At 27.9% G+C, this 25,714-nt stretch overlaps 1 protein-coding gene across 8 annotated transcripts in view; it reads right to left on the reverse strand.

The window, feature by feature from the left end:
• Positions 1-25,714, reverse strand: part of LOC126734374 (protein slit) — a 524,120-nt gene that overhangs the window by 76,551 nt on the left and 421,855 nt on the right. Inside the window, exon 1 of one of the 8 annotated variants that reach the window (XM_050437972.1) lies at positions 20,714-21,782. The exons of the other annotated variants lie outside the window; for them this stretch is intronic. The gene's annotated coding sequence lies outside the window, so the exon portion shown is untranslated. Of the gene's footprint in view, positions 1-20,713; positions 21,783-25,714 lie in introns of those variants that run through there. 8 annotated transcript variants of the gene reach the window in all.

Here is a 25,714-nt window from a genome sequence, read left to right on the forward strand (position 1 = left end):
TATTTGCATCATGTTTATACTATAAAATTGCTTACTACACTTACTATACTATAGAAGAATTTTATTCCTAAAGTTACGGTTTTTACCGATAGTGTATTAGGTACCGTTTCAATAAACGAACTTCACAAATTAAATAAATGTTAATAAGTTCATCGGCGTTTATTGTCTGTACCAACTTTGTGTTATTACAATTTGGTTTCTTTTTCAAACAAAAAGTAAGGATAAATAACCCTTTTGTATTATTCTTTTTCTTTTCAATTACGTCCAATATCTATAAACAACTTAAATTATTAATCATCAAATAATAAGTATGTTGACTAATTTGGTACTCTTAGTAGAATTATAAAAAAAAGTAAAATATATTTTAACAGCCTTAAAATTCTTAATATGAAGTATGTTTTACTCCTAAGCTTTACTGGAATACCTACATCATTATATTTTGTATTATATTAAATTTTGTAAAACATATCACCAACAGCTACACAATATGAATTTGAATGAATTTCATTCACAATATGAAAAATTGGTGTGAATGTTTTGATCAATATAATGTAAGTAAATGGTAAAGAATATCTTTAAAAAAAATAGCTGAGGTTACAAATTTTTAAATATTGATTCTCTTTAAGCATTTTCCTAACAGCGTCATAAATTATGCTTTAAATTGACACTATAGCATAATTAAATTATGTTTTCAATTAACACATACATTTTAGGACCTTTCCTATTTTAGGCTTTAGCTCAAAGATCATAATCGCTATCAAGGCTTAATTATAGACCCAGTTCATAAATTAGAAAAATCAGTTAAACGAAATCCAAAAATATTTGGTTACGGCTCTATATAAAGAAGAAACGGGAATAAAAAAAAATTGTTAAGAAAATACCTACATAGTCAAGGAAGCATGTTGTTAATATAATATATTGTCCATATTGTATATAATTTTGTCCATATTATAAATACGCAGATATATTTTTAAAATTGCAGTTAAAGGATCCAATTTGTATCGCAGAATATCTACTGATACATTTTAAAGTATGAAAGAGATTACCATGTAATAAACTATCTTAGGCATCTTTTAATGCGCAGTTGTTACTTCACTTATGTTTCATTCACTATAAAAAAACTAGAGTAGATTGCTATTTTTCTAATACTTTGGATTTTTTTCCTAATTTCTTTATATATGATATTGCTACTAAAGCTAACAACTTTATTTTATTCACCAAGCAATGTGCAGTAAATTCTTATATACTTACGTGACGTCGCCCTTATGAGTTTTCCTACCCTCTTCGCCAATTTGCGCACTTTTGTACTGCAGTCCAAATTAAGTTTGCCGGCAAATTCTTCAGCAATTACCATCGCCTTTAGAAAACGCTAACCATACAGCAAAAACAAGCGGAATGCGGGGCTCCGAATAGTTTCTTAAAGTTGTTTAGTATGCAAGAGGGTGCTCTCAATGTTCACCGAACTATATCCTTTTAGCAATGCCTTCTGTACTTCTCTATGTAAAACCGCGGGCAAAATTTAGAGTTTACTCGCGGAGAATTATTGAGTTAAAATTGAGTTGGGGCTACAATTAAGCCTTGAAACAAGGATAATGGTGTTCGAGCTGAGGATTTTGAAGGAGTTAAATAGGAACTTTCTTAAGGAAATTTCTACGAGTCGCTAACGCGTCATTTTGATTATAAAATCATTTTTTTGATTTAAAATGCTTTTAAGCCATTTTTTTAAATTTTTAATAGGAACAATTTTAAAAATATGATGTTATGGATATAAGGTAAGAAATTAACTTGGTCTTTTTCGAGAAAAATAAATGAAAAGATTTAAATATTTTATTCTAATTTTATACATAATTTAAAAGAACATAATTTACTTTATCTGCTTATCTCATAAAATGTCAGAATGTACATATGGCTGCCTCGTATCGTATCTCTAATTTGTCTTAATTATTCGCTTTTTCTACATATCTTTTTAGAATAATATTATTTTTAATTTTGCAGATGCTCTCGTAAATTATTAATTAATTGATTCTAATTCAAAATAAAATTAAACGTATATTCTAAACTCCAAGTGGTTCTCGATGAAGTACTTTCTTATTTTCAATTATGCTGAAAGTTACTTTTTTGCATAAAACAAAAGATCTAATCTGATTGACAAATTTTAAACAACCATACTAAAATGTTCTAAGCTTATCTTCCATTAAATAAAGAAAATATACACGTATAATAATCCAGTATACCATCCTATTGTAGACAACGTGGGTGTTGAAAGTTCTAGGTACTACCAGCTTGATTAAAACTTATGCGAGAGGGCATAAAAAAATAACCAAAACGTTCCACATAAGAATGACCACACTTTATGTCCGTATTAACCAGTATACCTATTTTCCATTTTAAAAGAGTGGCATGCTCTGAATAATAATAACGCAATTACGGACGGCAACTTAATCCTGACGAGCACCTTTAATTCAATCAAGCGCTCCAGTCAAATTGACTTAATTGAGGCGAATGCGTTTTGAATGGATTTTTTAATTGTAAACAATCATCATAGGCCCTACCGATCGCGTTTGGAATATACATCTTAGGGAGTTTTTGCATTACAAACTATTAATATTTACTCGTATGTCTATTCCTTACGTTATATCATATTCTTTTAATAATATTCTTATAACCTATAGCTTTTTAAATTTCTAATAAGCACTAAATTATGTATTTTAAATGATAAATAGGAAATAACAGACTTGCATTGGTGGTTATAAAACAGCCATTTGCGCATTTATGTTTATCAAACATTTTACAGCTCTAGATCCGCCCCAGTTGATAGCACTTTATGTGTACACGTTTATAAACTTCAGGAAAAAAGTTTACGATCGTAATCAGACAAGCATTCCGTGACTAAACGTGTTTAATTTTCTTTTTACACCTTTTTCTAGATTTTTTCTAATTCGTCCCCTGCAGGGAGCATATCAACATTTGCGTAGCCGAGAGAGTAATAGCGTGTCGTGCTGTTTTAGGCTATTAGCTGCTTAGTAAAAACTAATAAGGAAGTTATATTTCTAAGTAAAAAATTTTTTAATTATAAAATATTAACACGGAAGAATCAACAAATACTCTATTCGTTTCGTAAATCCTTTAATACTAATTAAGGTTGTGTAAAATTAATGGCGTCTGCCAATTAGTATTTTACTGGACTACTCTGTGAAGCAGTAGAATTTTACAAACATAGAAATTTCAAGGGGAAAGCAAGGAGTGAAGAGAAGCAACCAGGATCGAGACACAAACTATCAAGAAACTGGATTTTTAAAGGCCACCTAAGGCAAAGGTTAATATGAATAGCTGCAAATAAGTCATGACCTGTTTTAACAAACTATAATACTGCTCAAAGAACAAGGGCAAAAAAGTTACATTGCTTTTAACCCAGCAGGCAAACCATGGCAAAAAAAGCAAGAGCATTAGTGCGCTTTTTAGTTTCGAGATGGAAGTACCTCTGAAATAAAAAAAAAATCTGTTACACAACGACCCTTACGCCCGATAGAAAATGATTGCTTTACTCTGTGTGTAAGTCAAGTCTCCTAGTTGCCCATAGTCATCAAAGCATCATAAGTAGAGGAAAAATAAGCGTGAAATCTATCGTTGTTTTGTTGAGAAAAAAAAAATTTCAAATCAAAATTCTCTTTTTCCGTCATTCAGATGTACTCGCGTGTCTGTGACAGCCGCTCAAATGATCAGTTTAAAGTTTACAGATTGCGGGTTATTTCAATTTTATTTATAAGGCACACGGCCCATTTTAGTATAGTAGCTTAAGAGAGTATCTTTAAAGCGACTATTCAATGTTCGATTTTTGTCAAGCAGATCCGGTATAAAATATAAAGCCAACCATATCTATGTAAAGATTTTATTAGAATATAAATTTCTGTTATAGGAAATGTACTATAATTGTGCATTTACTGTAATGTACTGAATTGTCTTTTTAAGAATTGTTAGAATTGATTATCTATAATGATTTGCTGAATAATTATACTAACGTAAACTCTGCCTAGATCTGCAGAGAATGTTTTTTTATTTTGCCTGCAAAATGTCAGTGTGAAAAAATGATATCCATATTAAAATAATATTTAAAAAATCTAATAAACCCCCTTATAAAATGTTATACTTACAATTATTAATATTTTTGCAAACATTTATATTAAAATATATTCATAACTCACACGACAACCACTTTACCGTTATCGTTTTGCGGACCATTAGTGCGATAACTGACCGAGATAAATTAACTAAATATGCGTGATTGGGCCATACTAAGTAGTAAAACTTGTAAATTGTCAGATATAAAACGCAACCTATTTTTACAAATGCCTAGTTTACATGACATCCGTCTAAGGTAAATTTAGACTTTAGGACAGGAGCTAAAACTTTTGAGTTAAGAGCACCAAGAAAAAAATCTCTTTTACAAAGGTCATACTGGACAAGGATCACAATACAGGGTCAATTTATATTAATAAAATAAGAAATATATTAAATTTGCTGTAATTTTCAGTTATATTATTTGCGCAATATTTTTTATGTTATTTTAAAAGTTCAACTTGTATGACGCTAAAATATATAAACAGTTTGACATCACTGATAATTTTAATCCAAATTTGAATACACTATGGATTATTAACATAAATAATTCTAAGCTTAAAATATGAGTATATAAAGATGCTACCAACAATGTCTAAAGTTTTACACTCTAGTGTAGACTAACAATAAAAATTTCATGTTCAACATCCGATTACAGTAAGTTATTCTTTTTTTTATTAAAGATTTCATTGGATCTAGACATTGTACCTTAATGCATGAAGGTGATAAGCCCACAGACAAGCTACAGTAGGGTAGCATCAAATTCCGTACCTCTTTTGTAGAATACTGGTGTTTCTTAAAATTATTTTTTTCTATTAATCAAGAATATCAAGTGGTGCATACATATATAAGCAAGGGCAAAAAAGTTATATTTAAAAAAAATATCTAATTAGCTATGGTTGGCATTATATTTTCCATACATTATAAAATCTTTTTACTAAATGACCTCAAAAGATTATACCATACTGCAGAGTAGACTGCACAAGTTTGTAGTAAATTATTTGTATTAAGTCTATATCAACGCTATTTCTCAACAGCCTAATTAAAAAATAAAAAGAAACTTTTTTTTCTTAGCATATATCAGTATGATTCTATTAAGTTAATTTTGTAATCAACAATACAATACAATACTATATTACGAAATTCTTAAAAAAATAATAGCTAATTAATTTTAATGACTTATAATTTGTTTAAATTTGTTATTGCACCTAGATACCTAAATATCTATAAGTATGTACAAAACGTCAATTTTTCAATAATTAAATAGATTCTTAACTATGAAAATTAAAATGAAATAAATGCATTTCACAATAAATCAATTCTAAATAAATTACTATAAATAAGGAAACGAAACAAGTCATCCCTACACATTAAATATCATTCAAGTGCTTGTTCCAATATTTGTGCATTCCTAAATACCTATCCTACACATATTACGAAAATTGTTAACTCTATTAATGTTTCTATTGATAGTGGCAATATACAACTTTTTTTGTCAAATAATCAAAGGATTTTAAATTATATGTTTTAAAGCTGTTTGGAAAATTAAGTATTTATTTACATTTATTTTTGTCTGGTGGCTGTGACATTACTTGTTTATGCTTTAAAATACAAGTTACCAAAATGTATATTTCTTGTAACTTAAAAATCCCCTTATTATGCAATAAATTAGTAATATATAATTTACTTTTCTTGTGATTTGCTTTTAGGACTTAGTTTTCGGTAATCTGAATCGGCCTCAATTTGGTCTCATTTGTACTACCCATGTACCTTACTAATATACTTACCATTACTTATATAAGTCTTATTAGTTTTGCATTTTATCTGCAGGTCCTGATTTATGTATTGGGGTGATAACTCAAGCCTTAAAATGAGATGGAACTTTGCCACTTCTAAACATTAAATTAATGATGTATGCCAAGGTTGTATTTACATTTAAATGACATGTAATCATTGTACTGATATTTCATCTTTTCCTGTATTGTCCTGGAGCTATTGGTCTTTAAGAAGATATATGAGTTATAATATCAGCTTCAAAATTAAGAAAAAGCCGTTGTGACCTATTATTAATAAAAAATGGTTAATTCAAATTCTAGTATCATACCTTATTGTGTCTTTATTCTGAGATGTGCAGCCAGATTTTTAAAATATACAGTCAATACAACCTCTCCAAGAATGTTTCGCACTTCTGATTTTCAATTGTACAATGTTTAATAACCTAGGCGTTTTACTAATTTCCTAAAGTAATGCTTCCAATTCCACCAACTGCTCCGTTCTTTCTGCATCAGGTAAATATTCAAGTTCTATTAAAATTATCTCTTGATCTGTATGCAATATTATGATCCATAATCAATTTTATTTTTTAAATAGCTTAAGTTGCATTGATAGGTGACAACCCATGTCATCAACATCATGACCATATTTTGTTAAAAAGTTTTTGTTGGAGTAAACACAGTTTCTATATTTTTTAAAATTATTGAAATATTTTGTAGCACCATGTTCAGTACTACATTCGGCAAATGCAAGTCGTTTGTTACAATTTATGTTCTTGTAAAAGAACTCTTGACACTTGCAGCATCTTGGTATGCTAAGATCTTTGAAGACTGTTCCAATTTTGTTACTGGGTGGTTTTTATGAATGTCAAGTTTAGTTCATTTTCATCTGTCAAAATGTTCTGTTTTTTAGGCAATCTTCAATTTCATCAGATTTTTTTCTTTTGATTTTTGTCTTCTTCTATTATCTTTAACCAGAAATATTATTAGTTATTTTGTTTTGTGCACCTCTTTGCAACAGACTTCCATATTTAATAAAAATGAATCTTCAGAAATTCAGATAATTTTAAGCAATCCTTCTAGATTTACCAGACAATCGTAATTTATAATAGTGTTTTTAATAAACTATTGCGAAATATGGTTTTGCTAATATTTCGGACAATCCATTAAATTTACTTGACACATAGTAACAATTTTCTGAGTTTGGCAATTCTCAATCACTCAAAATAAAGAACCCAGATTGATTTCTGGGGAATACTAGATCAGAATGATCAGTAACAACTCTGCCTTTCTCGCTAATATGTTTTAGTCCAGTTAAGAGTATCTTATGTAATCCAATGGTATTTACATCATAAACAAGTTACAGGCACAGCTTGATAGCTATGCAAGTAGACTTATTTTTGCTAAATCCATTTTAAAATTTATTTAAAAGGTCACCACGTTTTTAAGACAAAAATTTAGTATCAATAGTACAACTCAAATATCTTAGAGAGTTAGCTTTGAACAAACATAGGTCTGAGGTTTAATTTATAAAATTTTGCCCTTTTCTTTTTATATATAGGAAATTTTAAAACTCTCCATTTACAACTGATTTATTATTTAAAAACGAAAGGTTGTAGCAAATTATTTTAATTATATTATTTAGTACTCTGCCATATAGACCATCTGAGTAAACCAGGGTTTTTTGAGATTTTTAGAAAAAAATATTAAATACATTACATTACATTGTTTTTTTTTTTAATTCTCGTTCCGATTCCCATTTACGGTCTTAAGCTAAAACTTAAAAATAAAATTAGGTAAAATTTTTCTATTCTAATAATAAATCTTATAGAAAAGGTCAAGTGCGCCATTTTCCTTAAAAAACTTAATATTTTTTAAATTTGGTTTTATTTCTTTTTGTATTTAAAGTGTACATTCTTCAATCATTAAGGCTTAAAAACGAGACTCCTTATAAATATTACTATAGTGCGGTTTACTAAAGTTTCATAACTGTTCTTGAGTTTAAATAATAAAATACTTGAAATATAAAACTAATGATTTAAGTTATTTACATTTCATTCATCAAATACTTGATCTAACTTCCATACATTTTATTTTAAACATTAATTGTTTGCTTAAAAGAATGACAGATCTTTAAATTAAAGATACTGTTTCGAAATGATTCGACTGTCGACTTTCTCGTATTTATCGGATTTTCATATACAACATTTTTCGTATACAAACATCTAATAACTTAAAACCTGGACTTGTTGCAGGCCAAGTTTTTGGCTGCCACGTTTATGGTATCCAGTTAAGAGTTTGTTTTTAGATATTGCCTTACCAGCCTATAAATATGCACATATTATATTTTTTCATAAATATAAAAGTATATATTAAATTAAATTTTTGGTAATCAATTACTTTCGTTTGTAAGAAGTTAAATCTTGCCATTGAAATTAGGATGTGGTTATGCCACGCCAAAAATAAATTGTGTATTGCACCACATCAAATATTGATCTTAACTTTGTGCATATATGTAAAAAATAAAACTATGAAGTTTTTTTTAATAAGGTAAGCTCGAAATTAAAAAAAAAATATAGTTAAAATATATTTACTTGGTTATCACCAAGAAAATTTAAAATTGTTTTTTTTTAATAAATAAAAAAATATATTTAATATTCAATACATTACAAAATATTATCAATGAGATTCAGTATTTTATTGTTATTTATGTAGGTCATATTACCAAGTTATTTTAATAATATAGGAAAAAAACAAGTAAGATTGATTGATTTAAAAATGAGACTGATTAATATAGACAACTAAAAAGCCTTTTACAAAAGAAAGCAAAATGATCTATTGAAAACCGGATACGTCTAGCCTCGTGCTCCTTTCCTATATTTTCCATCCACTCCAGATTAATGTGAAAACTTAATCGCCATAAGAAAATTAGCATACAGGCAGAAAGTTGAGGGATTAGCAGGGCGTAGTTCATAACAATACGGTTTGAAAAATGGGCTGTCTTGCCGGCTCTCCTTGTAATTAGTTGCTGGTCCCTGTTCCAAGTTTTGCAAGACATATTTTATTTCTTGTTAGGATATTTATCACAAACTTCGCTTCGGGGGTTGATGATATAGTTTTGTTTTACCTTTGTCTAGATTTTTATAACACTACATCGATTATATAATGTATTAGGCACCGCCTCACAAGGCTTTTTTTTAAATTTTATTTTAAAATTACGGTTCGTAAAAGTATCCAAATTCCACAGTTTCCAACTGCAAAACAATAAATTGCGCCGAAAACAAACTGAAGTGGAAACCTAATTTTAATTTAAGCTCATATTTCATATGGAGGCGGATGTCCACTTGAAATGATTTTGCACTGCCATTTGTATCATATTCGGTATTTTGTATAATATTCAGTATTTGATGTTTAAATTTAGTAAGTGCTTTCGGTATGTTAATTATGAAATTTGTTATGATTTTACGAGTTAATTTCCCTCTATAAAATTCGATAATATTATCATGATATGTTGCAAAAGATGTAAATAAAAGCATAAAACATACATAATTTAGTTAGTTAGTTTTTTGATATTACTTTAGATCGTATAATGTAATATTAGGTGTCAAACAAAATTGTATTAAGCTTTTTAATTGTTAACAAAAAATATTGGTTTCATATTTTATCGTCACGTTTTAACTCTTTTAAATTTAAAAAGGGTGTTAAAAAATATTTTAAACATATTTAACTTTGCCGGATCAACGATAATCATAGTCAACTGATAATGCTGTCAAAGAAACTTTTTTAAATTTAAATAATTTGTATAATTATTTAAATATTATCGGTTTACTGAAGGCGGTAATAACTTTTTTTGAATAGAACAACCTGTATATTTTAACTCTTTGTAATCTTCGAGGAAATCAAAGTAAAAGAACATTTATTTGATAATTTATAATAGTTTTACATTTAATAAATATTAACTATTAAATTTTATAATTTTCACTATTGAGTTATTATAACAAAATCATATTTTGAACTGAAAAATTTGTAATTAATAAATATTTTTCAATAAAACTGTATAAACATTATTTTAATTCTATTTTATCTAAAACTTTAAATCGCCTAATATCAATAATCTAGTTTAATTAATGATTTTACAACCATATTATCTATAATATTATATCCATATTTATTATTTTAGAGGTTTAATCATACTAGGTGTTAAAAATGTAAGCATTGTAATGTACAACCTAGTCGACCTCTGGTAAAATAAACATGGAAATTATATATAAAAGTTGATCACGTAAATTTTTTTATTAAATTATACCAAGTACTTCAAAAGTTATTCAACAAAACCGATTTCCAGCGGCGTCTTTAAATAGCCCTATCTGTAGGAAAGTTCCATATTATTTTTTTATCTTCTACCGGAATCCAAGAGATTTCCTACATTTTCCGGGACACCCTATATAAAGCTTAAAGTTATCTTGAGTTATCGGCAAGTATTTACAAATAATAAAATCTTAATTGTAATAAATTTTTACATTTTTAAAGTGTTTTTATAACACTACATCGAATAAATAATGTATTAGGGACCGCCTCACAAGGCTTAGTTTAAATTTTATTTTAAAATTACGGTTGTAAAAAAATTGTCAGTTATATTTGTAAAAAAAAATCTTATATGCTTGCAGCATTAGTAGTCCTCTGTAAAAAATATAATTCTGTTAGATGATATCAGATTTTATTACTATGTTATCAGATTAAATCTTTACTTTTAAGATATACTCAAAAATGTTTGTTGAAAAGCAATATTAAAATATTATTGATTTAAAACTTTAAAACCGTTTTTATCGAATGTGCCATATGTTTTTTTACTTAGCGCTGTATTATTTTGATGGTTTCCTTTCCTTCAAATTTTTAAACGTAATAATCAATGTTCATAATTAAACAACAGGTTTCTACATTTTGCTAACTGCTAGGAACTCGTGAAGGTCTTCTGGACCGTAAGTCGTATGCTTATAGTGTTTACCAAGTCGTAGCACTTCACAAGACTAGAATTAGTAAACAACAACTTTGTTTGAGTTCAAAATGTGCATAGGGGCAAGAGAAGTGTTCGATGAATCTGTTTGTAAGCAATTCTCTGTCGTCAAGTTTACACACATTTTCGAGAGGAAATTTTTGGCTTTATATTAACGCATATAATAATGTTAATTTAACTTATTGGTGTTAGATTTTGGATTAAAAATAAAAAGTAGAAATAGATATATCTTATTTTAAGCGCAAAGTAACATGAAACTTGAAAGCAAACAAAAGTTAATAATATTCTTATTTCTATAACCGCTTCTAAAAAATTTGAAATAGCAACACCGCAAGCAAAAGCTGATGTCATCTTGCAAAATGTCGACTTGTAAAACGGCTGATTCAAGCCGATCTTTTCACAAGTGAATACCGATATTGTCATAACATCATGATACTGTCATCATAAACGTAGAATAACAAAAACTTTCCATAAAAGCATTTTCCATAAAAATATATTTCATTAAATTCTTCATATTTCATTAAAGAGGAACACTAGCATTGTTTTGTGCCTGTCAAAATAAGTGAGTAATTTTTATGATATTATGAAGTGTTTTTTTTTTGCCATTGCTACATAGATATTTAGCATCATTGCAGCAAACAAAACAAACTGCTAAACTATCGGCAGTTTGTTTGCTCACAACAAGGCAATATTAATTCTACCCTTTCAACGTTCAGAGTTCTTTTGAGTACTAAGCGTATTACACACTACTTATACCGAACAACAAAGACTTAAAGATCTGCTTGCAGCATGTAGTCTTATTCATGAATATAATAAGTACCGAAAATAAGAACAATCTCTGTTGCAAAAAGTAAAATTGTATGTGCTTTCATTTCAAAACGAACCACGCTCAATAATAAAAAAACATCTCAATTTAGATGGATAGCGACAATAAGCGAACAGTAAGCAAAAATGTGTAATAATAAAATATACTTTATCAACTTAAGCTTTAATAGGTCAAATGGTTGCCTCATAGTATCACACATTATTTTAAATGGCAAACAATTTTTCATCTTACGTTGCGAAAAAAATGATGCAAGTTAAAGCAATTTACCAGTAAAAATCTATAGTAATAAACAGTTCATTAATTCCAAATATTTTCTATTAAAATATATATCTATTATTTGCGAAAAAAACTCAGGCTATTTTGAAGTTCTTCTAAATTTTTTGCAATATAACATTTGTTGTATTTATTTGATCAGTATTCTTTGCAAAATCTAATAGGTTCAAAAATAACACTGCAGTAACTAGCATTTTTAATACGTTTAAAATCCAGTTTGTTGTTAAAATTGACATTCTGACGCTCAGTTCAGCGAATAATTTAAAATGGCGTATATACTAGCCGAAAGAATAGAAATTATTTTTCTTTATGGCGCTGAAGATCGGTGCGCTCATAGAACCGCCACGTCATTTAATGACAGAGATCCAGACAAGAACATAGGACATGAATATGTACTAGAATCGTTAAGGAGGATGGAGGAAATGTGATCTGCAATAAAAAGTGTACTGAGGAAATGCTTGTTAATGAAGCACGTCAAATTGAGGTACTGGGACAATTCACAATCGATTCAACATTATCTATCCCCAAAGTCACAGAGCTAACTAATATTTTAACAGGTTCTGTATACAAAATTATAACAAAAAAATCCTTCAAAATTCAAATTCTTTAACAACTAGGTAAAGACGATTTTGATAGGAGAATTGAGTTTTGCAAACTGTGCCAGCGACTGATGTGACGAGGATCCCCATTTAGGAAACATCTGCTTCAGTGACAAGTCAATTTTTCTCTAAATAGAATGGTGAACCTGCATAACTGTAGATACTAAGATAATGAAATTCCGCAGGTTTTCCGAGAGGATCTTGAGTATATATGTGCAGGAAGTAATGGTAACGAAATCATCAGGCTATTTTCTTGGAAAAAAAGTTAATTGGACAAATTTATTTAGATCTCCTCGAAAATACAATATATCCTTCAAATGTCCAATTTTTGGAAAATCACGATAAAAATGGTGTTAGATACAAAACGATAATTTGTATTTCCAAGAAAATGGAGTTCTGCTCCATACTACGCTTTGACAGTTCGAAAGTGGCTTAATGAACGGTTTCCAGGGATGTGGATTCACTGGCTTGGTGCAGTTGAATGACCGGCACGATCGCCAGACTTAACACCACTAGATTTTTTCATTTAGAGGTATTTAAAAAGCAAATAAGTTTTTAAAACTCCACCTGAAAATACTAATGCGAATTCCTCGCGTAGGTAGAGATAATAGCGGACAAACACTTGCTTCAATAAGTTCATGAGGTGTTTCAAAACAGATTTTATTATTGTTTCGTGAATAATGTACCACACTTTGAGCACTTAATAAAATAAACTATAAACTGATTAAATTGTTTATTTTTGAAAAATCTTTTTACACCCTTACGGTTTATAAGTTTATAAACTTCAATTTTTTATACGCTGTTAGGTGGTAGATTGTATACCCTTTAAAATGATGTATCACACTATAGGATCGCCATTTGAAATACTAACTTATGACATCGATAAAATAATCATTATTACCAGACATTTTAGCTCAATATTCGCTGGTAAGTCAAATGATTTCATTTTTTTGACACTGTTGAGTAGACATTCTAATGCTGGTTACAACGATGTGTCATACGAAGAGGGCTCCCATTTGACATATCAAAGTGAGGTTAGCTGGAGGCGAGGGGGTGATTGACAAGTGATTGACTTCGTAAAATATAAATATATGTTATTCAGGGTGTTTTGTTTTGAAATGAAAGTATTATATAAATAATATTGTGAAATTATTTAAAAAAAAATAAAATATTTTCTCAGACACGATTTATCTGTAGAAAAGTTGAAAGAAATCTAACTCTTAAGAAATCTCCAAAAAAATATTTATTTGCCAAATTTTATTACTTAATTAGATAAATTTCAAATAATGAAAAAAAACATACTCTTGGTAGAAATAAGCGGTTATTCGAAAACGTAATGTATATTTTTATAGTTTTCCATACCCATTAATGGTTTTATTACATATGTACTGAGTGTTCCAAAGCCAACCGAACTTTGTTTAACTACCGTTTTGAGTGACCCTAAGGTACATGATACATGTCACTTTAGTATGGAATAGCTATGAATTAGCTTCCAACTTACAGTGAAAATATCACGATAGTCGGTGCATTTGAAGCGGAGGTGAAATGATTGTATGTTTATGTCTCAAGTTAACTGAAAGCTGCTCAGAATTTAATATGTGAACGACATAATTAAGAAGGTTAAAAGGAATATAAACTATAATCTAAAAATATAACTAAAAGTAAAATAACCCGTGTTTACAATCGAACACACCACACTATATTTTGGTTGTATAGTAGGGCTATAATGTATATTGTGTTTTTGAGTTTAATTCTTTTTATTGATTAAATGCAAAACCAGCAAAACTCCATCATAAGAAATCATATTTAAAAAAAGTGTATTCTATTAACAATACATATAAATGCTTTTACGGTTTCTCTTACCAATACTTACAGTAGAAATTTGACACTATTATTGAGCTAAATAGAAAATACTTAAAAGTCATCATGCCTATATAAAATGGAATTAAACAATTAGAATATGTGAATTAGGCGGCATCATATCATTGTAAATGCCCAGGACCAGAAAGAACGTTCTTCTAAGAAAGTAATCTCTAACAATTTATAAACAATACAATTTTTATACTTTGAGTATAAGTAAGCAAGTGAGCACGTCAAGCACTTTCGAAAGACCATTATAAATAAATATCTGAGTTTTTTAATCTATTATTTTCTTGAAATATTATATTAAAATAATATAAATAGCAGATAAAATAGAAAAAATTAATTTAGATATAACTAGATAACTATAGATTTCCAAAAAAATAAAATTTAAAACGATGCACTGCTTGTGAATCCTACTCTTACTTATTTCTTAATACTTTTTCATTGCTTTATCTAATAATTATTTTTCAATTAAAAATATAAGTAAGGAGACAATTTTCAGAACGTACTTTAACCTACACTGGTTCACAGCCCGTAAACTTTCATTATACTCAAGAAAAAATTTAAAAATCTTGTTAAAACTTATCTCATTCTGGTAGCATATCTTAACAGCTATATTTCTAAAATCTAGCAGTAAAAGAACCATTCAGAAACGCTTTGCAGCTTAAACTTTCCCAGCGCTTTTAGCAAAACTTTTTAAAAAGAAGCTTTTATTCGTAGTATGTTTGGTTGTTTCGAAGCGATGCATATAGACGTGTATATGCAAAGGAAGAGCAAAAGTTAGAATCATGTTAAAAAAAGGATATTGTATAGACACTTTAAAGAAAAACTGTAAAAGCAAAAGCTATGGGTAAAATAGACGTTTTTCTTTTAAGAAAGTTAATACGACATAAAAGGCACACACAACTTAAAAGCAAAATCATTAGGCACTGTATAATAAAGCAAACTTTACCTCTTAAAAATAATTTTGTTTGCGCGAGGCTTTATGCACATTTTTACCTCAATTTTAGTATGGCCAATGGGGATATTGCGTGCACCCAAAAAATTAATATAAGGATTAACCTAAATTTTCTCGCGTATAAGATTACAAAAGTGTTAGGGAAATTAGTCTGGATCATGCATCATACTTAAATAAATTTTGTAAGGATTACATTTTGTTTGTTGTATTATAAAGTCGAGGTCTTTCGGTACAAGCAAATGCGGTTTTATAAGATTATTATAGGCATTAAGTACTTAAGTTGGAATATGTATTTAGGTATTTTTAATCAAAAAAGATGTAACACATAATAAGAACTTAGCTCGAAAAATTCATCCATTATTCTAAAGATGCTGGTCATACACTTTTATAAAAGGTAAAAACACAAAATCTACAGCATCACAAATAATTATTATTTATATGTTAGGTGTTGGTATATTATTATTCAAATAACAATTATTTATATGTTAGGTGTTTTGTGTATGTTATGGTCAGTTTTTGTTGAATTTTCCTTTTTTCAGGTTACATGATCTTAATTATTATTTAGGTTTGATGATGCTCTAGTCGAGCGAAACATGTAACCTTTGTCATTTTATTAAATGTATTTGTGATGCTGTAGATTTTGTGTTTTTGCCTTTTATAAAAATAAGAACTTAGGCCTGTTAGATTAACAGACAGCCCTAAGATGTGGTGGCATGGCTAAAAGCTGACACGAGAATACCTGATGAAACTAAACGATCTAAAACAATGCTGATAGGATATCCGGAAAAAAAGAATTGAAAATTAGTTTCAGTTTCCGAATCACGGGTATCTTTATATTATACATTTTTTCTAAGTGAAAAAGTAGCAAGATTACAAATAGTAATAATACAGTAAACTAAACAGTATTTAGAAATGTAAATTAATAATACCTGAATATATTTAGAAAGAGCAGATTTTTAGAAAATATAAATTAGACGTAATGAACTGACTACCAAGATGAGACTAAGAATGTATAGGTGTTGTTAATTTTCGCAGAAATAAACTATGTTATAAACTATGCCTGATTGTAAATTAAGGTCTATCTATTATCAAAGAATTGTTAGTTTTTAGGATTCTTATCTAAAAGTTTGTGACATGACTAATGTAAGATTTTCTTCCCGTAAGACTTAGTTAAATTTATTTGACAATTACCTTAAAAGAAAGTATTTTAGAAAAATTTTAGTATTTAAACATATAACTGAGTTGCTGATTAGTAATAGGTACAGATTTTAAGTATTAATGTAGTAATAAAACTCTGGGTATTTGCGATACCCTTGTTAGAACAAATTATATCCCACGTAATTTTTATTTCATTTTAAATTTGGATTTTAGCTTTTAAAGTAATTTTTATGACTTGACTTTGCGGTTTCCCCACATAAAACTTATTTCTCTTGTTGGGGTGGTACTAAAGAGCAGAATTCACTAGGTGTGCTGCACTACCAAGACCGGCTTTTGAAAAATTTAGTTCTAATTAACCGAGTTAACTAACGTACGTGATTAACATTCATTTTATTCACCTATTAACATTTCATTAAAATATTTGGATTAAACTGTTTATTTATTATTTGATTAATTCAATGAAATTTTAAACAACCCTTATATACTTCAAACTCCATGTATTTCTTAATTATTGTTCGGTAGTAATATATTATTTTTTGAGCATGTAATGCCAGCTATTACTTACGAAAATGAATTTTGAGACACGAGCCGCAGGCGACTGTTGTAATCATGCGATACTTTTTGTACGAAATTTATACAAGGTGCCCAAAAATCTGCATATAACTTAAATAAAATATATATTTTTTTAAATAAGATCATAGGTGAAATTATTTAGTGATATTTGCATTCACATTTTCAAGCTTTCTGTAAAAACAGTTTGCTTTTAACAAATTATTGCAAAAAAATTTGCTAAATATTTGTTTTAATGAATACTAAAAATATTTATTACCACAAAGAAGCGAATTATAATAATATAATTAATACATTTTCCATTTGCTGTGCTTTTTCCTTAAATATTCATAGTAATATTAGAACAATTTGGAACAAGTGGGTTGTTTATGTAGCCTTATGCGACTGAGGTGGATTTTTATTTCCCATGTCTTTTTAAGGCAGTTATCCCCAGGTCCGTCTACAAAAAGAATATCTTCTTAGTGTGTGTGTCCCGTGTATAGCTCAGGATTGGGCAGGTTTAAAAAAAAATGCGATCTTCTTCCCATTTGAACCAATTTGTTTATGATAATTGTCTGGATAGTACATTTTCCTTTTTAATAATTTAGGAATAAATTATTCGGGCAGGACGGATTTTTAGGTCTAATGAGTGATGAGAGTCTATGAGTTTTACATATTTTATAGAAAATGTCATCTACCGTAAATGTTCTTAGGGTTTTTGTCTTGATATTTGGAATAAAAATCCTGATCGTAAATCCAAATATCTCGATTCTAGATCCTTAATATCAGTTATTTTTATCTGCCGCAACCCAGTACTACGGTGAGCGCCAGCATTTTCCATAGTTAATGCAATTTTAAATTGGAAAAAAAAAATAAAGCGATTATTACTTGATTGTGTTTTTTTAAATTCTGACTTTAATTACCAGATAATTCTTATTTGGTGCCTCATAGACAACTTTGTTAATTTTCTCGGAAGTAAAGGTTTTTGCTTGATTCGCATTTTATTCCCTTCGGCTTTCTTTTCAAAAAAGAAGTGAGTTTCAAAAAACTTTTAATTTGTAAATTATCATTTAATGCCAACATACTTTTAAGCATGAAATAATGCGCCCAAAGCAAAGATGATCTATATTCATGTGAAAGTTCTTCAAAATATGGTAAGATCATGTTTTCTAAAAATGAATTCACATTTTGTGTTTTTCTCCGGTCGATGACGCTTAAGTAGACGTCAGTATATTTGCTTCGCAGTTTTTTTAGTAACAAGAGTACCAATATCCACTTTGGCGTCACTTCGCAGCCATAATTTTTTCCACTCAAAAGCTGAAGTTACTTACTAAATGTACTCCAGGATACATGAATCTTTCTAAATTTTAATACTAAAATGATTTTTATTAATTGTATAACTTATAGAGTTGTCAAGCAACGCATCAAAAACATATAACTGGTAAATATATTGACTTAAGTTTCGCTTTCTGTTTAGTTTTTTTTTTAATAAAATAAAAAATTATTATGATAACCAAACTGGTGAATAATGAAACAATACTTATCAAGTATCTTAAGTATTAATATCTATTTAAAATGCGTGTAAAATAAGCTTATTATTAAATGGTAGAAGAAAATAAATATTTATTATTATACTAAAAATATTCTGAGCTAGCCAATACGATTATTTTATAGCGCTGCTTTCACCGAACTCTACTTAGAGCTATAAGCTGCTTTATAACTTTAAAGCGTCGCGGCACTCCAATTATTGATTGTTGTCTGCAGTAAATAAACTCCTCGGTAACAGACTTAAAAAATTCGCACAAATATGTGAAGAAACAATATGCGAATAAAAAAATATGTGAAGAAGCAATCTGTACCCGTTATTATCCAAGATATGTAAATTATTCTGCCGTGGTAAGAAGAGCACAAGTTCACTTTTTTTATAACTGGATTTTATGTAATTTTAGAATCAATTTATGTACTTGTTTAGAATCAAACAATATAAGAATTTTTTTTTCTAATTAGTTTAATAGATATATAAGTAGACCCTTTTTTATATTTATTTGCCCTACATAAAACAAAAGCATAAATCACAAACTAATTTCACTGATACTGACACAAATCTATGCTTTTCTTGTTAGGTTTCAGGAATATCGGCCCATTTTTCCTAAGTACATGTCATAGTAATTATGACGTTTATCCATGTGGAAGGTATTATTTAACATTTAATAGTGCTGTAATGTGATTATTTCATTGTGTCTAGACCTCAAAAAATATTTAAAAAATTAAAGACATGGACAACGAAATTTAAGTACGGTAAGAACTCTTAAATATTTATTGTTAAAAACGTATATGTGCCTTTCTTAATATTTTTTAAAATTTAATGTTTTTATTGTAAAAATAAACGTGGGTTTTAAACATGGTATCCATTTTTTCTTTAACTTCAACCACGAGAGTCACAATTTAACCAAAGTTTTGATTAGCTTATATTATTAGATTTACTGAATGTGAGTTGTTTAACATTAGTCGAAAAACCAATATGCACTCAATATGTCAAAAGCAAGTTGTCCAAACCATAAATATCGAAATTGCATCCGATAAATAATTTTATATTTCTAACCATCAAACCATGTATTATACATACCGTTAAACATAACTTATAATTATCATCATATTAAGTTATGCCTTAACGCCGTAATAGTTTAATACTATATAAGTAAATTAAATAGTTTAATATAACGAAATAACTAATATAAATAGTTTAAATTCTTCTTAAATTTAAAATTAAAGGATTTACTTTATACTGCAACAGTATTTTCATAGATCTATCTGATAACCCTGCTTTAAATCATATTCGGCCTATAAACTACTAGCGATAAATGATAGCTATAATCTACTAGTAAGCGATACCCTTAACCAAATACTACTGAACAACGTAAGAGCAATTTTGACAAACCCGGTATTTTAAAAAATATGGTATTTGGTATTTGAGTGTCAAGAAGTTTCTCTTTAAAGGACGTAAAAATATATTATATATTATATTGATCTGGATTGATTTGTCTTCAATACAGGGTCAATGCAAACTTTTTGAAAGTGAGTATATTTTACAGTAACTATATTTTCTTATTATCAACGCTTACTGTTTATAATTTTTATTTCATCTGTATATTTTACACAATTTTATATACCAAGGGCAAACAAATTAATATAACGAAGTTTATTTTTAGAAACTATCCCATTTAATTTGCCGATCCCATAAAGAAAAGAAAATGAGACAAGAATGCAAGTTAACATAAAATTAAAAAAAAAACGGTCTTCGAATTTTAATAGTGTAGCACCGAGGAAAGAGAAACATTTACATAAAAAACAGTTAATTTAATTAAAATATCGTAACAAGATATCGAGCGATTTCGTCGCACGTAAATATTTTTCCTCTCCTTGTTAATTAAAGATCGAAAGATAGGATAAATATTACATTATACGTTTTTTAACAGCATAACATGCGGTATCTTATCGAAGTACCATTTATTTTACATATCGTTACAAGATTAATTTTTTTTTGTTTTGAGTTATATAAAAATATTTGTAAATGATGTTACTTACCTATAGCCGAATATGTTTAGATATAATAATGCAGTCAACTTACCTAAAATAAAAAAGAATAAATAAATAAAAATCAAATTAAATGTTTCATTTCCAATTAGTCACTCAAAGAGCTCAAAATGGAAACTTGCTGTTTTATTATTAAATGACAAACCCAGACAGTAGAAAAACTACCAAAAAAGCAGTGTACATATTAATTTTTAACGAAACAAATCACAACGCTGGCAAAAAAAACAATAATTGAATCATACTTTATAGTATGTACGTTTTGAAAAAAAAAAAACCCCAAAACCGTGTTCCACATGGAAACAAATAATAATTGTCCCCTTTGAAGTCGGACCAGGCAGAGTTTAAGCCAATTTTAACCCTTTTATTTGCGCGCCATTTGTTCCCGTTCACGTGGATGCAATTGCGGAATGCGAACTCTGGATACGGGAAGAGTTTTTCCAGCGGTCCGATGCTTACAAAGCTTGCTTCCTGTTGCTGAAAATACCAGCTCACTTCGTAGCTTAGGAATTTATTCCATTATGTGATCAAAATGCATGTGAATATGTATGTGTTACTAATAGTAACATATTGCGTCTATTTTATATTACGTTTTTTTAATCGATGTTATGTTAAGTTCTCCTTTCTCTTTATATTTCTAGCAGTTTTCAACGCCCCTTAACCAACTAAAACTCTTTCAAATTGCCTATTTATAGCCTCATAAATTAATTTTTAACAATTTGAAATTAATTAGTTTAGCACAAAAATAATCTACGTGACTTGAATATTTCTTAATTTAGTTTTACATAAAAATTAAACAGATTTCACGATAGCAATTTAATCCCCAGGTTTTTCACACACACATAAAAATTAAAGTGTTAGTTGACTTTTACCACTATAAGCTATTTTGGGTGGTTGAAAGACCTGGCATTTAGAAAATACAGAATTCTTTGCAGTAACATAAATTTATTTTAGCTATTTCACAGTCTTGCAATATACCTTGGGCCCAATTTATTGTTCACTGCCAATATGATTCTGTCACTATATATTTTAAAACTAGTTTAAATAAATTTTGAAATGTATTTTTTAAGATGCTCTTTGGAATGACCATCTGTATTGGATCATTTAAAATGTATATTACCAGAAACTGCTATTGACTTAATTGAAATTATTTCCTATTCCATTCTATTACTCTTTATATTTTTTTATTTATAGTTTATATTATTTATAGTTTTTATCATAGTAAATTTAAAAGTAAAAAACAACCGAAATTAAAAAAAGGAGCAAATAGTAGGTCAAATGTAGTTCACTGGGAACTCCGATAAGATCTTTAATATTCTTGGAAAACATTTTAGATTTGTACATTTTTTATCAGATAAGGTTTCCTTTTCTATGAGAAGATTTAAAAAGTTCATATTTTTGGGACCAACTAAAAATGAGAAAAACTATTACACGAACTTACTTTTAAGCCATATAAAAAAAATATTTTAATTACAACAGTCGAAGCAACCACTGATGCTAAGGTTGCAAAATTGCCTCTAATGTTATTTAAAACGGTTTATAATTAACTCGTTTCCATTTTTTTTTAAGGTAATAAGCTTAGATTTTAAACAAAATTTTCTTCCTAAAATTGATATATAATAATAATAAAGCATTTAAGTAAAATCTGTATTGTTGTGACGAACTCATAATGAGTTACTTATTATATTTGGTATTATGTCACTTATAGCAAAAATCAATTTAGAAATTTTTATCTCACACGCTCAAAAATTGAAAAGAAGAAGAAAATAGACTTATTCACGTATTTAAAAGAAATATGAACTTAAATCTGTAACGATACCGTTCGATATATTTAATTTAATTTAAGTTCAATAAGTTTTAAATACAATAATTTACTTGAGGTATAATAGATTTTTTTTTTTTATATATACCTAGGAGCTGAGGTTCAATCTATTAATCTCTGAGCTCGTTTCTTCTTTTCAATATCCTACCTAACTTTGTTATGAATATTACAATTAAAAAACGATAAAAAACAACAAGAAGACCTACTTTTTTAAAAAAATACCTAATTTGAACCAACGTTTCGGTAGTTATATCTACTACCGTTATCAAGGTAATTAAAGTAAAATTAAATTAAATTAAATTAAAAATAAAATATACTTATCTTTCAAATTTTCAGCTATTCATCAAAATTTCTTCCTAATTCGAAAATACTTTATATATTTTTTTATATGATTTGACGGTTTATTAATAGTTTGACAAATTTTTAAAGATAAAAAAAATTTCAAAGGTTACTTTTTTTAAAATTAAAGGGGTGTGATCCTAGTGTAAATTAATCATAGACAATACATGAATATCAATTTTAAATCATTAATTAATTTTGAGAATACCCTGATCTACCTCTCTCTTTAGCAAAGGAATCCATGTATTATAAAAGTCAACCGAACAAGTAGCTAAGCATTTATCTTCATTTAACATTATAAATGCACTTTCCTTTAGCTTACGTAATTTTGAAATTGGTTCCTTTGTTTTTTTTTCCTAATTTTTTAACAATATTTAAAGTTTGACAAAACTTTAAATATTGTTAAAAATAAATTAGAGAATAATGATAATTTGGCAGAACGTACAACACTAAGCGTTAGTACAATTTTAGAACTTTTAACCTATTGTGTAAAAACTACTTATTTCCAATACAATAATGAATTTTATCAACAAAACTTTGGTATGGCTATGGGTTCTCCTCTTTCACCAATTTTAAGCAATATATTTATGGAAAATTTTGAATCTGAAATTATTAATACATTTGATAAAAAGCCTAAAATATGGTGGCGATATATTGATGATATTTTTTCAATATATCACCATAATGAAATAGATCTTATAAATTTTTTAAATTACATTAACTCAAAAGAATCTACTATAAAATTTACTCTTGAAGAGGAGGCTGATGGTCAGCTTCCTTTTCTTGATATTTTAATTAAAAAGGATTTACAAAATTTTGAAACTAGAATTTACCGTAAACCAACTCATACTAATAGATATCTTAATCTTAATTCTAATCATCCAATAATGGAAAAAAAAGGAGTGATAAAAAGTTTATATGATCGTGCACACATTATTTGTAATAATCAATATTTAACAACTGAAAAAGATTTTATTAAAAATATCTTAATACAAAATAATTATCCCAAAGAATTTTTACAAAATTGCTTTAAAGAGTTTGATAATCCACCTATAAAATTGAATCAACCAGTTTTTACGACAAATCTTATTTTACCATTTATTCCAGGTTTTTCTGATAAGATAAAAAGAATTGCTAAAAAATTTGATATAAGAACTATTTTTAAATCACAAAACACATTACGATACTTATTAAAAAAAACTAAACCTTTCAATGAAAATGAATTTAATAAAAATGTAATCTATAAAATTCCTTGTACTTATGGTAAATTTTACATAGGTCAAACCTGTAGACCATTACCAAAAAGAATTAATGAACATAAATCTTACATAAAAAACAATGATTTTCAAAAATCAAAAATTACACAACATGCATTCGACAATAACCACAGAATAGACTGGAATGCTTCCTCAATTTTAGCAAAGGAACCAATTTCAAAATTACGTAAGCTAAAGGAAAGTGCATTTATAATGTTAAATGAAGATAAATGCTTAGCTACTTGTTCGGTTGACTTTCATAATACATGGATTCCTTTGCTAAAGAGAGCGGTAGATCAGAGTATTCTCAAAATTAATTAATGATTTAAAATACTTGATATTCATGTATTTTCTATGATTAATTTACACTAAGATCACACCCCTTTAATTTTAAAAAAGTAACCTTTGAAATTTTTGTTATCTTTCAAAATAGTTTGTCAAACTATTAATAAACCGTCAAACCATATAAAAAAGTATATAAAGTATTTTCGAAGGAAGAAATTTTGATGAATAGCTGAAAGTTTGAAAGATAAGTATATTTTATTTTTAATTTAATTTAATTTAATTTTACTTTAATTACCTTGATAACGGTAGTAGATATAACTACCGAAACGTTGGTTCAAATTAGGTATTTTTTTTAAAAAAGTAGGTCCTCTTGTTGTTTTTTATCGTTTTTTAATTGTAATATTCATAACAAAGTTAGGTAGGATATTGAAAAGAAGAAACAAGCTGAGAGATTAATAGATTGAACCTCAGCTCCCAGGTATATAAAAAAAAATCTAATATACCTCAAGTAAATTATTGTATTTAAAACTTATTGAACTTAAATTAAATTAAATATTTCGAACGGTATCGTTACAGATTTAAGTTCATATTTCTTTTAAATACGTGAATAAGTCTATTTTCTTCTTCTTTTCAATTTTTGAGCGTGTGAGATAAAAATTTCTAAATTGATTTTTGCTATAAGTGATGTAAATAAAATATCCAATATAATAAGTAACTCAATAAAGCATTTGTCTATATAAAATAATATAGAGTAACAGTAATAACTCAACTTTTAGCAAATATATAACAACAATCTAAAAAGATATCAAACTTAATAAATTTAAGCTGGTAAAATATAGTAACCAAGCAAATTATCGACAATCAAAGCAATTAAAAAAGTAAAGTCATATCGTGTAAAGGCCTACATAAAATGTTAAATCTTCCACAAGCTTCCGCTCGTTTGTCTTATCTTCCATAAGACGTGTACCTATTTATTTTTAAAAAGAAAGTGTATCGCGTCAATTAATATTCCTTAAAAGTAACAAGGCAACTAGCGTCTTATCTGGTGGATATCGTTTTCCTTACGCCCAAGCATCGTTGTAAAATCGTATTCTTGGAAAACACATTTATTTACAGAAATGCATTTAATTATTTAAGCCTGTCTAATAAAAGTTTCTTTTTTAGGTCACATTATTAACTTTAACAAAAAATTAAAATATCGTAGCAAATAAATAACCTAACTTGGAAATACCGCCTAATTATTAGTTGTATTAGATAATTATTTAAATCGATTCAGGATCGAGGTTTTTTATG

The sequence above is a fragment of the Anthonomus grandis genome, chromosome 3 (genome assembly GCF_022605725.1).
Source record: "Anthonomus grandis grandis chromosome 3, icAntGran1.3, whole genome shotgun sequence".
Classification (NCBI taxonomy): domain Eukaryota; kingdom Metazoa; phylum Arthropoda; class Insecta; order Coleoptera; family Curculionidae; genus Anthonomus; species Anthonomus grandis.